The 12,867-nt window shown below is 31.3% G+C and overlaps 1 pseudogene; it reads right to left on the bottom strand.

The window, feature by feature from the left end:
- Positions 1-7,029: 7,029 nt before the first annotated feature.
- Positions 7,030-11,580, bottom strand: LOC149174871 (protein EXORDIUM-like 2; annotated as a pseudogene).
- Positions 11,581-12,867: the final 1,287 nt, after the last annotated feature.

Here is a 12,867-nt window from a genome sequence, read left to right as displayed (position 1 = left end):
ATTGGTTTTCTACCCTTCTTGGGACTCTCTTTCTGCCGCTGAGGAAAATCATGAAACAAGTAACCATATTCATGAAAGATTCTACATTTGAATGGGACATGCTCATAATCCAGTGGCTAGGACCAAACTTCATCATGGTATTCAATTTCCACAAACTCTCGCAAGTGTTGAGACATGTTCATGTAAACACAAGTCTTACCGTAGGAAGAAAATCTTTGGCATTTGGTGATCTCTGAGACTTGAAGAAAGTTACCAATAGAACTTCCAATCGATTCCAAGATGTTCATCTCCCATAAGTTCAGAGGCAAAGAGTATAGTGGTACCCATTTTGGCACTGCTAGGATTGTTCCTTCTCTGGATTATAGCATGGTTCCCAATGTCTCATGAATAGCCCCGCACTATTCATAAAGTATGGCTCATTGTCCAAAAATTTCCTCCTATCTTCCAAATCTTCGAAGATGATAGTGAAAAATCTTTTTGCTCTTAAGCAAAGATCAATTGGAGCTCTTGGCTCCCATTTTAGTTGGATCCATCTAAGGATATGTGACTCCTTAGGCCAAATACCCATCAATTTGTAGATTATCGCATGATCTTGCCTGTACTGCCTAGATTATTCCAATCGATGATTGGGGATCACCACGTGAGGCTTTTTAGTCGCCTTTGGGAGGCAACGATCCCTTATCATGGAAATTCATTGAGCTCCCAATATTGGTGATTCCACTTTCTTTCCTTTTTTTGCCATGTTCGACATGATGGACCAAAAGCAGTACGGTGAGCTCCAGTAACAAATATTCTTGAAGGAGGGGGCTACCCCCCTCTCCCAAGGGTAACTAACATGTGCTCAAGGCAAACTACAACTTTTGAAAGTTGAAATAAAATTGATCATGTAATAAGTTCATAATTGGCCTTGAAACCCTAGAACTCTAGAAACCCTAGCAGAGGTTGCATCTATTGAAAGTGACCATGATTTGATTATGGTTGATGATGATGGATTATGATTTAATATGGTTTGACATTGGACCATTGTTTTCATATGCTCAATCATTGTTTAATATGATTAACTATAGTTGATCATGGTGTTAATACAATGATACTATCATTGGCCATATTTTGACTAGGGTTTGTCTATAGTTGACCATGATATGACTATGATGTATTTATAGTTGACCGTGATTTAACTATGGCCCCCATTACTATGGTGGTTGTTGATAGTTAACCATGATTTTACTATAGTTAGCGTTGACCATGATCCTTGTAGTAAGTGTAGCTCACCATGGTAGTCATCTTGACTATTGTTGACTATGATGTTCATGTTGACTATAGTTGACCATGCCAACAATAGTCAATCATAATCCCGCATGTATTAATATAGATTAATTTATAATTAACATATTATAAATGTGCAGATTAATATATTATTAATGTGTCTTTAATTTTATATTAAACTCTTACTAATATTATTTAAATATTATAGTAATACTATTAATCTTATCGTAATTTATTAGTAATTAATATATATATATATATATATATATATATATATATATATATATATATATATGATCTTAATGTCATGATTAAATATCAATAATATATTAAATATTTAAGAATATTAAGCACTATATATTAAGAAATTTATATTATAATATTAATATTATAAACCCCAATATTAAAAGTCAAATATAATTCAATATTAAAAAACCTAATATTAAACCTCTATACATAAAATTAATAACATATTATAGATTTTTATTATTTTATTTCTTAATTTCTTTTAAAAATATCATAATTAAATTTTTATATATATATGTAGTTAATTTAATTTCAAACTCATGACATACTATTTTTGGATGTAATCATTTTTAATTTTTAAACATTTTTAGTAAGTTAGATGATTATTTTAATTATATAATTATTTCTCATAAATATTTTATTTAAATTTCTACCCAATTTTATAATTAATATTTTTCTAATAGTTTTTTAGTTGTTGCAGGTTCACATTCTTTATATTTTAGGAAGTCAATCAAATTTTTGTTTTTAAAATTCTATCAAATTTAATAATTAATTATGTTTAATAATTTGGTTTTTAGTTTTTTTTTTAACATAATTGTTGAAGACCCCTATATTCTTTTATATTTAACTGGTCAATCATTTTTCCATTAAACTTTTAACACTATTCTTCCCATTACGGGGACATCTCATTACAATCCACATTACACTGATTTCTTTTACACTTTCAAACCAATAGAAACCACCGTTATCCTTACAGTATTAAAGTATTAAAATATGAGTAAATTCCTGTACTATTTATGCCAACCAAAGTCTTACGAAAATCAAAGGTACCTGCCATCTTGACAATCTATGATATCACAAGTCTCTGAATTAATAACGACTCCCATGTTTGCATTAATCATATATTAGGAATGTGAATTTATGTTCATAGTAATCTGGTCACTCAGAATAAGTTCACTAATATACGAATAATTTTCATCTTATTCTCGTGGGTTCATTAGTGTCAAATCCAAATTGTCCGAGGTAGACGTAAAAATGGGTAAATTTATTATCTAAAATAAAAGGTAAAAATGTGAAATAATTATTTTCATATGAAAATGACACTATTAAAATTGTAAATGATACTATTAAAACTGTAAGATAATTATTTTAATACAAAAATGATTTAAAATTTGGTAAATGATAATTTTATTGTTTATAAAAATTTGCTCAAATTAAACCAATCAAAACTGCACAGAATTAAATTAAAAATATATATATATATATATATTGCTTACCTAATAATAATTCAGAAAACTGGTAAAAGACAATGCTGCTTACTGCACGAGTATACTAGAATGTAATTTCATTTCTAAGAATGTCTCCAACTGTGAATGTCAAACTTTGTAACAAAAAATAAAACCACAATTTATTGAGAATGTTCACGCTACTTGTAAATAGTAGAAAAGTAGAAGTCTGTATTTTAAATTTTGAAGCAATTAGTATATAAATCTGTACAGTGATCATGAAGCAATTCACTGGCCCATATTGCGTAAAGTCTTAGCACGGTAGGTCAGTACTGAGTGCACACTGAGATGTCAAATAACAAGCTAATTACTATTAAACCAATTACTACGGGATTTCACTTACTAAGCATGTGAAAATGTGAAATATATACGAGTAAAAGGTTTCTCGATAATAAAGGTGTTGAAACCTTGCAGTTTGGTAAATTAGCGGATGAAAGACCGAGAGTGTTTCAATTATTTCCATTTCTATATAAATATCAAGAATTTAACATGTGACATTTCAATAATAGACATAAATTTAATCTATTAAATTAACTTATATTTTTAATTTATATATAATTTTTTTATAATAAATAATATTACATTTGATGAATTTAAAATGTATTAAAAATAATTATTCTGATTATATCAAAATTTATTCTAATTTATATGTATACATTATTTTTAAAAAATAAGTAAATATTGAATATCATTACGTTAAAATATTAGGCATAATTTAGTTTATTAATATTTTTACTAAGATTTTAAATTACAAATACAAAGATTAGAGAATTTTTGGAGACTTTAGTTCCTATAAAATATTTGGTTAAAAGTAGTGCTTTAACCACTATAAATATAGGTAAGCATATATATTTAGTAGATATTAAAACATTATTCTTTTGTTTGTTAAGTTGCCTTTGTTCTTTTAGGCTGGCTTGTGGCTTGATTTATGAGTATTTAAGCTGTCAAAGCCATTTAGGGATAGTACCTGGTCTAGCCCTAAGGTGACTAGATTTTAGGGTGTTTCCTAACCCCAAGGGCAACACTTAGGGATATTACCTGGCCTAGCCCTAAGGTGACTAGATTTTAGGGTGTGTCCTAACCCCAAGGGCAACAACCTCTTGGTCATCATGTTAACGAGACCCATCTTAAACTGATTGTGCTAGGCAAAAACAAAAACAACTATATATATACTTAAGGCACTTGAATCCCCAAGAATGATATCTAATATTATACTTATAAATTTAATTATGATCTTTTTGGATATGTGTTATTAATAAACTATGATATTAGTTATTAATTAACTATGCTATTAATAAACTATTATTTATATATATATATATATATATATATATATATATATATATATATATATATTTGGATATATCCCCTTTCTTATAGATATTTTTAATTTGTCAATCAAATTTGTTTGAACTGATATCATAGTTTATTAATAACACATATCCAAAAAAATCATAGTTAAATTTATAAGTATAATATTAGATACCATTTTTTGGGTATATATATATGTATGTCTGTATATCCCCTTTCTTATAGATATTTTTAATTTGTCAATCAAATTTGTTTGAACTAATATCATAGTTTATTAATAACACATATCCAAAAAAAATCATAATAAAATTTTCAAGTATAATATTAGATATCATTTTTTTGGGTATATATATATACATTTTTTCGGTATGTATATATATATATATATATATATATATATATATATATATATATATATATATATATCCCTTTTCTTATAGATATTTTTAATTTGTCAATCAAATTTGTTTGAACTGATATCATAGTTTATTAATAACACATATCCAAAAAAATCATAATTAAATTTATAAGTATAATATTAGATATCATTTTTGGGATTCAACTGCGTTAAGTAAGTCATTCATCTATGACCATTTTCTTGAGAATTAGTTGTAAGTGACTGATTTCTCATGATTTTTTAATAGTCCACTTAGAATTAGTCGTAATTGACTGATTTCTCTTGATTTTTGAATAGTCCACTCAGCCCTCATTGCATCAGATAAATCACATAGCGTCAATCATCACTTCTCATCACTTCTGGGGTAGCAAGTCATTCATCTATGACCATTTTCATGAGAATTAGTCGATTTTTGAATAGTCCACTTAGCAAGTCATTCATCTATGACCGTTTTCATGAGACTTAGCCATAAGTGACTCATTTCTCATGATTTTTGAATAGTCCACTTAGAATTAGTCATAAATCACGTAACGTCAATAATCACTTCTCATCACTTCCGGGGCTTGCACCCAGTAAGCAGGACTTCTTAGGAGTTCACCCATCCTAGATCCTCTCTAGCTCAAGCACGCTTAACTGTGGATTTTTCCCCACAATCAAGCCCACTTAGCTTGTTACCCCATTTGCAAAACCTTAGCAAGTATTGTGCCTCATGAACCATTCAAGTAGAGCTCCCTTCACTCTTATGTATTTAAGTATTGAGGGTCTTTCGCAGTGCATTATATTAGATACCATTTTTTGGGATTCAACTACGTTAAGAAAGTCATTCATCTATGACCATTTCCATGAGTGGTAGTCACAGCTGACTAATTTCTCATGATTTTTGAATAGTCCATGTAGCACTCATTACATCAGGTGATCCTGACAGGGGTGAAGAAGTGGGATTGAAACTAGTGAAATGAATCACATAGCGTCAATCATCACTTCCGAGGCTTGCACCCGGTAACCAGAACTTCTCGGGAGGTCACCCATCCTAGATCGCCTCTGGCTCAAGTGCGCTTAACTGTGGAGATTTCCCCACAATCAAGCCCACTTAGCTTGCTACCCCATTTGCAAAACCTTAGAGAAGTAATGATTCCTCGGAAGTGATGATTGTTTATTTCACTAGTTTCAAATGCAATGAGTGCCAAGTGGACTATTCAAAAACCATGAGAAGTAATGATTCTCCGAAAGTGATAATTGTTTATTTCACTAGTGCTAAGTAGACTATTCAAAAACCATGGACCATTCAAAAACCATGAGAAGTGATGATTCTCCAATCCCACTTGTTTATTTCACTAGTTTCAATCCCACTTCTTCACCCCTAATGAGTGCTAAGTGGACTATTGAAAAACCATGAGAAGTGATGATTCCCCAATCCCACTTGTTTATTTCACTAGTTTCAATCCCACTTCTTCACCCCTGTGAGCATCACCCGATGCAATGAGTGCTAAGTGGACTATTCAAAAACCATGAGAAGTGATGATTCCCCAGAAGTGATGATTGCTAAGTGGACTATTCAAAAACCATGAGAAGTGATGATTCAATTCCACTTCTTCACTCGATGCAACGAGTGCTAAGTGGACTATTCAAAAACCATGAGCTACGTGATTTATTTAACTAGTTTCAATCCCACTTCTTCACCCTTGTGAGCATGTTCAGTGGACTATTCAAAAACCATGAACTACCTGATTTATTTCACTAGTTTCAATCCCACTTCTTCACCCGTGTGAGCATCAGTTATGACTAATTCTCATGAAAATGGTTATAGATGATTGACTTATTTAACATAGTTGAATCTCAAAAAATGTTATCTAATATAATGCACTACGAAAACACACAGTACTTAAGTAAAATATTTTCAATATATTTTATTTTAATTTGTTTTTTAACATTTTTAAATTAAATTAAAAAAAAAATTACCTTCTAAATGAATTTTAACTTCTTATTCTAATTATTATAAAAATATTTAATAGATATTGATAGAGATTAAATTCCTACCATCTATCTATTAATTACTCAAAATAAAATTAAAATTCATAGAAACTTATTTCCAAAATAAACACATATATCTATTTAATAATATATTAGAACCAAGTCTACCATAAATTCAAACACTTTTTATTTTCTATTGAAAAATTCATGTTTGGAGCGCTCTCAAATGTAATCTAACCCAAGATTAAACCGTCTAACTCAAGATTGAACCACAAGACTTTTGGTTTCCCAGCTATACGAGTCAATACTTTCAATACCACTTAATCAGTGTCTTGCATTCTTATCTTTCGAGAAATCTGTGAGGCTCAAACAACAACTAAACTTTCGTTAACTTTATTGCCTATAAATAGTTTCAACTTACGAAGGGAATTAATAGCTACAACTGCGTTGCCACCTCTAGTAAACTAACAGTTTTATTTCTAATGGTTCACATAATAGTAGTCTCGAACTTTGATGCCTTCCGTGACGTTAGTTAGTTATGCTCTTAAATATTCAAGAAAGAGTTGTCTTGCAAGCAAATTTAGTGGGCTTCCACATGCTTGCCAGAAGAAACAGGCGGTCGTTGACTCCGTAAGCGTTATAACTTGCGTTGCTCTTCTTATCGATCAGCTATTCTCCGGGATATCCAGAGTATGCGCCCTTCCCGAAGATGCCAGCACAGGCGGTCACTGCCTCCCAGGGGAGTCAAAACATCTCCTTGATAGTAACCGGTGTTGAAGGGATTCGTGGCCGCCCTGCTAAAATTGTCGTTATGTTTATTATCATTCTGTCCACACCCACATCTCCAGTTGGCGGAATAAGAGGCTGACTCGGAGGCAGGGCTGGAATTTGACGGGCAAAATGCCCTCTATATTGCCGTTTGACACGATGTGTTTTGAAATTTCAACGATTTTTTTTATGGTTTATTTTGGTGTAATTTAATGAGGCGGAGGAGTTGCCCAGAAAATTATGGAAATTCACTTCATATTTAGAGAAATCTGGCAAGGATTTATTTTTTTAAATCCAAATTATAGTTGTTAAACTTCAAAATTTTAGGTGTTCTATACTTTTTTGATGGTGCTGAACCTATTTCCATCATCAAAAACATGATTTAAGCACTCCCTCTACAAGGTTTTTTGAATTTTTTTTTGCCTAGATTCAAGCCACTTTTAGCTGTCTGGTCAATTCCTCCACCTTATTAGACGACTCCTTTTATTTTCTTTCAAAACCATTATTAATATCTTTATACATAATTACTTATTTTCCAACAGCGGCCCAGGCATAATTACTTATTTTCCAACCGCTGCATTCTCATGCAGGGACGCTCCAACTCTTTGATGTAATTAATGAGATCCACCAATCTAGATTCAATCCCACCATAGATTACATGTCTAACAATTCTTTGGGTTATTGCACGTTCATTTATTATCAAATTTTAACAACTCGGCAAATCATTATTTCAACCGATGGACTAAAGTTAGTGGAGTTATCCGCCATTTAACAGAAAAATTAACTAATAAAAATATCAATATCCACATTCAATCCCACCATAGATTACATGTCTAACAATTCTTTGGGTATTCTTTGGGTTATTGCATGTGCATTTATTATCAAATTTTAGCAACTCGAGCAAATCATTATTTGAACAGATGGACTAAAGCTAGTGGAGTTATCCGCCATTTAACAGAAAAATTAACTAATAAAAATATCAAAATCCACATTCAATCCCACCATAGATTACATGTCTAACAATTCTGTGGGTTATTGTATGTGCATTTATTATCAAATTTTAACAACTCGGGCAAATCATTATTTCAACGGATGGTCTAAAGGTAGTGGAGTTATCAGCCATTTAGCAGAAAAACTAACTAATAAAAATATCAAATCAAAATCCAGTAGCAAAAAATAAACCAACGGATGGACTAAAGGTAGTGGAGTTATCCGTCATTTAACAAAAAAAATTAACTAATAAAAATATCAAAATCCAGTAGCAATGAAAAATAAACCAAAACTAGGAAATTAGAAAAGATGGGTTAGGTTTATCTTAGAAAACATTATAGCAATTAAATAATATCTTGATTGTGTTTAGGTTAGGAAATGGTTTATGCAAAAAAAACTTTATAACAGTTAAATGATATCTTTGGATTATGTTTAAGTTAGGAAATTTTATTAAGAGAATTATATTTTTATATAGATTTTTGTGTTTTTTTAATGGGTAAATAATATTTTGCTAATTTTTACTATTGTTCAAATGCATTTTTATTAGAAATACTTTACAAATGGTTATTTATTTCTTATTATTAAAAATAAAAAATAAAAAATAAATCGTACTAGCTGCATTTAATTACAAGATAGTGTTTATTCATCACTAATGGCCGGTTCTTTCATCTTTTAACACTGCAATGAAAGCTATTTATTTATTTTTATTTTTTACATTCTTGTTTCTAAATTAAATTTTTAATATTTTTTTTTTAATTTTTTACGTGAAAAGTAAGTATGGTTTATTATAAAGTAGCTTTGGAGTGCCAACTACCAGGTGAAGTAACATCTTTTTAATTGTGTTGAAATGAAGAAGTATGGTTTATTATAACGTTGTCATGAAGTGCCAATTATGAGATGATTAACTTCACCTGTTTTATTATAATGTCGTTATTAAATCCTAATTGAGGTGATAAATTTCACTTTGTTGTAGCCTTTGGTTTTTATTTTTATGTTAATTGTTTAATTTAAAATTTACTAAATATTTCATAATAAATTTTGGAAAAAAATTAAAAATAATTTTAGTTTTAATTAATATTACTCTCTCAAGAAATTCTCAATTAAATTTAGCCTCAATTTGATATGGGTTATAATTATGGCCAAGAAAGAATTAAGTGAAAGAAAGGAGTTGAAAGTGTTATTCAAATGTAAGAGAAGGAAAAATAGTGAAAATGTGTTTGAGGAATAGAATATAAAGAGTATATTGTAGAATTTTATGAGATGTAATTTTACATAAAAATGAGGAGGGAAAAGGAATTCCAACCTTCCAAATATGTTAAAAGTTTACAATGTAAAATGAGATAAATTTACATAAGCTGCATTTTAGAGGAATTATAGTAATCCGTGCTCTAAAATGATGAGAAACGAACACACAAAACAAAGAAAGAAAGGGAAATTAGTTTTAAATGATAAGAAATTAGCACACAAAACAAAGAAAAAAGGGAAGTTAGTTTGAGGATGAGACATTAGGAGTGGAGTGGAGTGGAGTGGAGTGGAGGCAAAGCCTATAATTTCACATGAAAATTCGAATATGTGCACCATGAGATGAGTGAAATTATATGAAGGTGACATGATAGCCATGCTCAAGGTAAAGGGTAAAGGTACTTTAAAAGATGACGAAGAAGATATAGCAGTTATTGACTATAGATTTACTATTACATATATGGGAAAGAGGACCAAAAATTATTAGAGAATCTACAAACTTTTAATGTAGGATGGAAATGGAAAATGTAATTTAATCAACCCTGCCTTATACCAGCGTTTTTGGGTGGAAATGGAAAATGTGATTTAATCAATTATGTCTTATACAACATTTTTGGGTTGATTTCACTTAGAAACTAGTTTTTGCTAAAAGTTGATGATGTATAAATCATTTTTATTTGTATATCTATGTTAACAATTTCACCAAGGGTTATTTGGAAAGCTCTGTAGTGGGATAAAACTTATTTTCAAAAGGTTATGTAATAGGATAAAACTTTATTTTCAAAAGGCGTTGCTTTCTTTAGTTGGGTGGAGTCGTCATAATAGCCTTCATGAGGGTTGGGATTTGGAAACTTAGGTAAAGAATGATACTTAATTGAGTTTAATTGGAATTAAAAATAACAATTGTGTACAAATAATAATATGGATGTGTACAAAAATAAAAAATAATATGGTGTATAAATTAAATAAAAAATAAATGATTCTCTAAGAATGTCTAAAATACAAAAAATTCACTTATGTGGGATTATATAATTTTTTGTACAAGACTTACAATGAAGTACTTTTATTTTAATTTTTGACAATTAATTTGATTTCAATTTGGTTATTCAAAAATTTTGATATTAAAATAAAATTAAAATAGAAAATATGTAATCATTATTAATTATAAATAAATAATAAGATTTAATAAGTCATTTGTGTTAGGGTCATTTTGTATTTTTTCTTCTAATAAATATATTAATTTGTGTTATTGAAGGGTAAATTTTTACTCAAAATTTTATTAGTGAATGGTTAATTTATTATCAAAACACTATTAGTGAATGACAAAATCCAAATACGGATAAGATCTAAAACATCAAAAAAAAAAAATTGATAGGCAAAAAAATCCAAATTTCAACCTTGCTCGGAAACCCGTAGAGTGGGGCTACAGAAAGCCACGCGCATTGACCCGGGCACAGAACACCCGAGTTACCCACCCACGCCAACAAGATCTTAGAAACGCATTTAGACTTAGTTGCATGAATTGAATCGTGGAAACCGCACAAGTCAGTGCAGAATCTCTCCACGTACACGTCCGCTGATGTCATAACAATGTAAATTGCATTCCCTTGGCGCCAAGGGAAACAACCTCTTAGCCAAGGCCCCTCGTACCAGAAATGCTATGTCGCTTCTTTCGAGCTTCTTCCCCAGGGAGCACAACGCATCCAAGGCCTGACCTCCAATCTTAACGATCGGTGAAACGCCTTGATTGGCCGAGTCTCTATATTGATGTGTGGTTGCTCACCAGCTGTTCACCGATGGTTGGGCTCCAACATTTATTTCAATGGAAGCAATGAAATCAGATACAGTGGCCTTATGGGAGTGACTGAAATTGCCATACCAGACAATATAGACGTTGATACTGTTTGGTCCCGTAAGAAGGGCACCTCTGTAATATTGCAATACGAGAGGCGTTGACTGAACTAAAGAAAACAATCTTCGGCCGTGCTGACCGATTGCAGGGACTCGGTTTAGTGAAAATGCTGGCGCAACAGTATAACATATGAGGAAGAAAAAGATAACGGATGCCTTCTTGGCTGAACGTGAGGCCTGGTCGATTTCCATTGCAATTATCACTCTAGAGAAGTGAACTCAAGCGAAAACAGAGCTTTTGAAAAAATAGCTACTTCTAGATATAGAGTGTGGATCAGAGGTTAGAGGTGCGCGATCCCATTAAATAGAAGCGGGCGAATCGACAGAGGGGGTGTTCGAACTTTGAAGAGGAGGGTGCCCCAGCATGTTGGAGTTTGGTGCACAGAATAAGGTTCAGATTATAGGTGGTAGCCGACGTCTCCCGGGCCACCATGGCATGGGCGCGGTACTCTGGAGTACCAATTTGTTGACTTAGATACCGCACATTTAAATTGTAAATTTGAACGCACAATAGACGACAATTTATGTACGTAAATATATTTGAAAGCCATAATCCATGGCTTTCAAATGTGTCGGGTTAGAATACGGAGAAAAAAAGAGGGTCCTTGCTACGGCAATCAATAAATTTCATGTTATTGGGTTTTAAATGAATGGCCGCTGTATATGTTCACCGTTTGATTTTGCTAAGGTTGAAATCGAACAATAGACATATACAGCCGCCGTTCATTCCGAAATCAAACGGTGAGCATATACAATCACCGTTTATTTAAAGCCCGATAGCATGAGAAATATGGTTCACCCCCTACTACAATGTTAACTTTACTAACTTTACTATGTATTTGCACGCACTCTTCACAATATAGAAGCCCTAAATAGTACGGACAGTCATGTTACGATCCGAATTAGTTGGGTGCATAAAGTTAGTGTTCTTCCTAGGCGGGGATGAGGGTGAAGTTAATTTTGCAATAAAGGAATCTTCTTATTTGAAAGTTTTTATTAAATTTTTTCTAAGACATTATTCCTTATTTTTCCATACAATTGGAAGAAAAAATTGGGATAATTCATAGTGAAAGGAAATATTTTTTCAGAAAAATCACATAATTTTTTTGGAGAGTTTTGAATTATTCATTGTGTGGTTTATTGTGAGGATAAGATGGAAAAGCAGATCTAACATAAGTTTAAATAGAGAGAACAAAATGACCAACTGTGATGCCCCCGGGAAATCTATAAATATTTTAATTACTGTTGTAAGAAAATAAACTAGACAATATTGTGATTCTCTGTTTTAGTTAAATAATATATTATTAAATTTTTGAAGCAATGAAATGGTTGAGTGATAACAGATTTGGTAACTTCTCATGTATGAAGTGAAAAAAGGCGGTTGGCAATGTTAGCTCTACTACATAATTCAGTGTTTGTTGCGTCAAAGACACCGAGGCCGTGTGTTTTTTGTAAAAAGGGAGCTCGCAGCTGTTCATT

The sequence above is a fragment of the Pinus tabuliformis genome, chromosome 4_1, assembly GCF_031772625.1.
Source record: "Pinus tabuliformis cultivar Carrire ecotype Pingquan chromosome 4_1, CPIR1, whole genome shotgun sequence".
In the NCBI taxonomy this organism is placed as follows: Eukaryota; Viridiplantae; Streptophyta; class Pinopsida; order Pinales; family Pinaceae; genus Pinus; species Pinus tabuliformis.
Note: the sequence above shows the minus strand (reverse complement) of the source record. Positions and strands in the feature narration are given on the sequence as shown.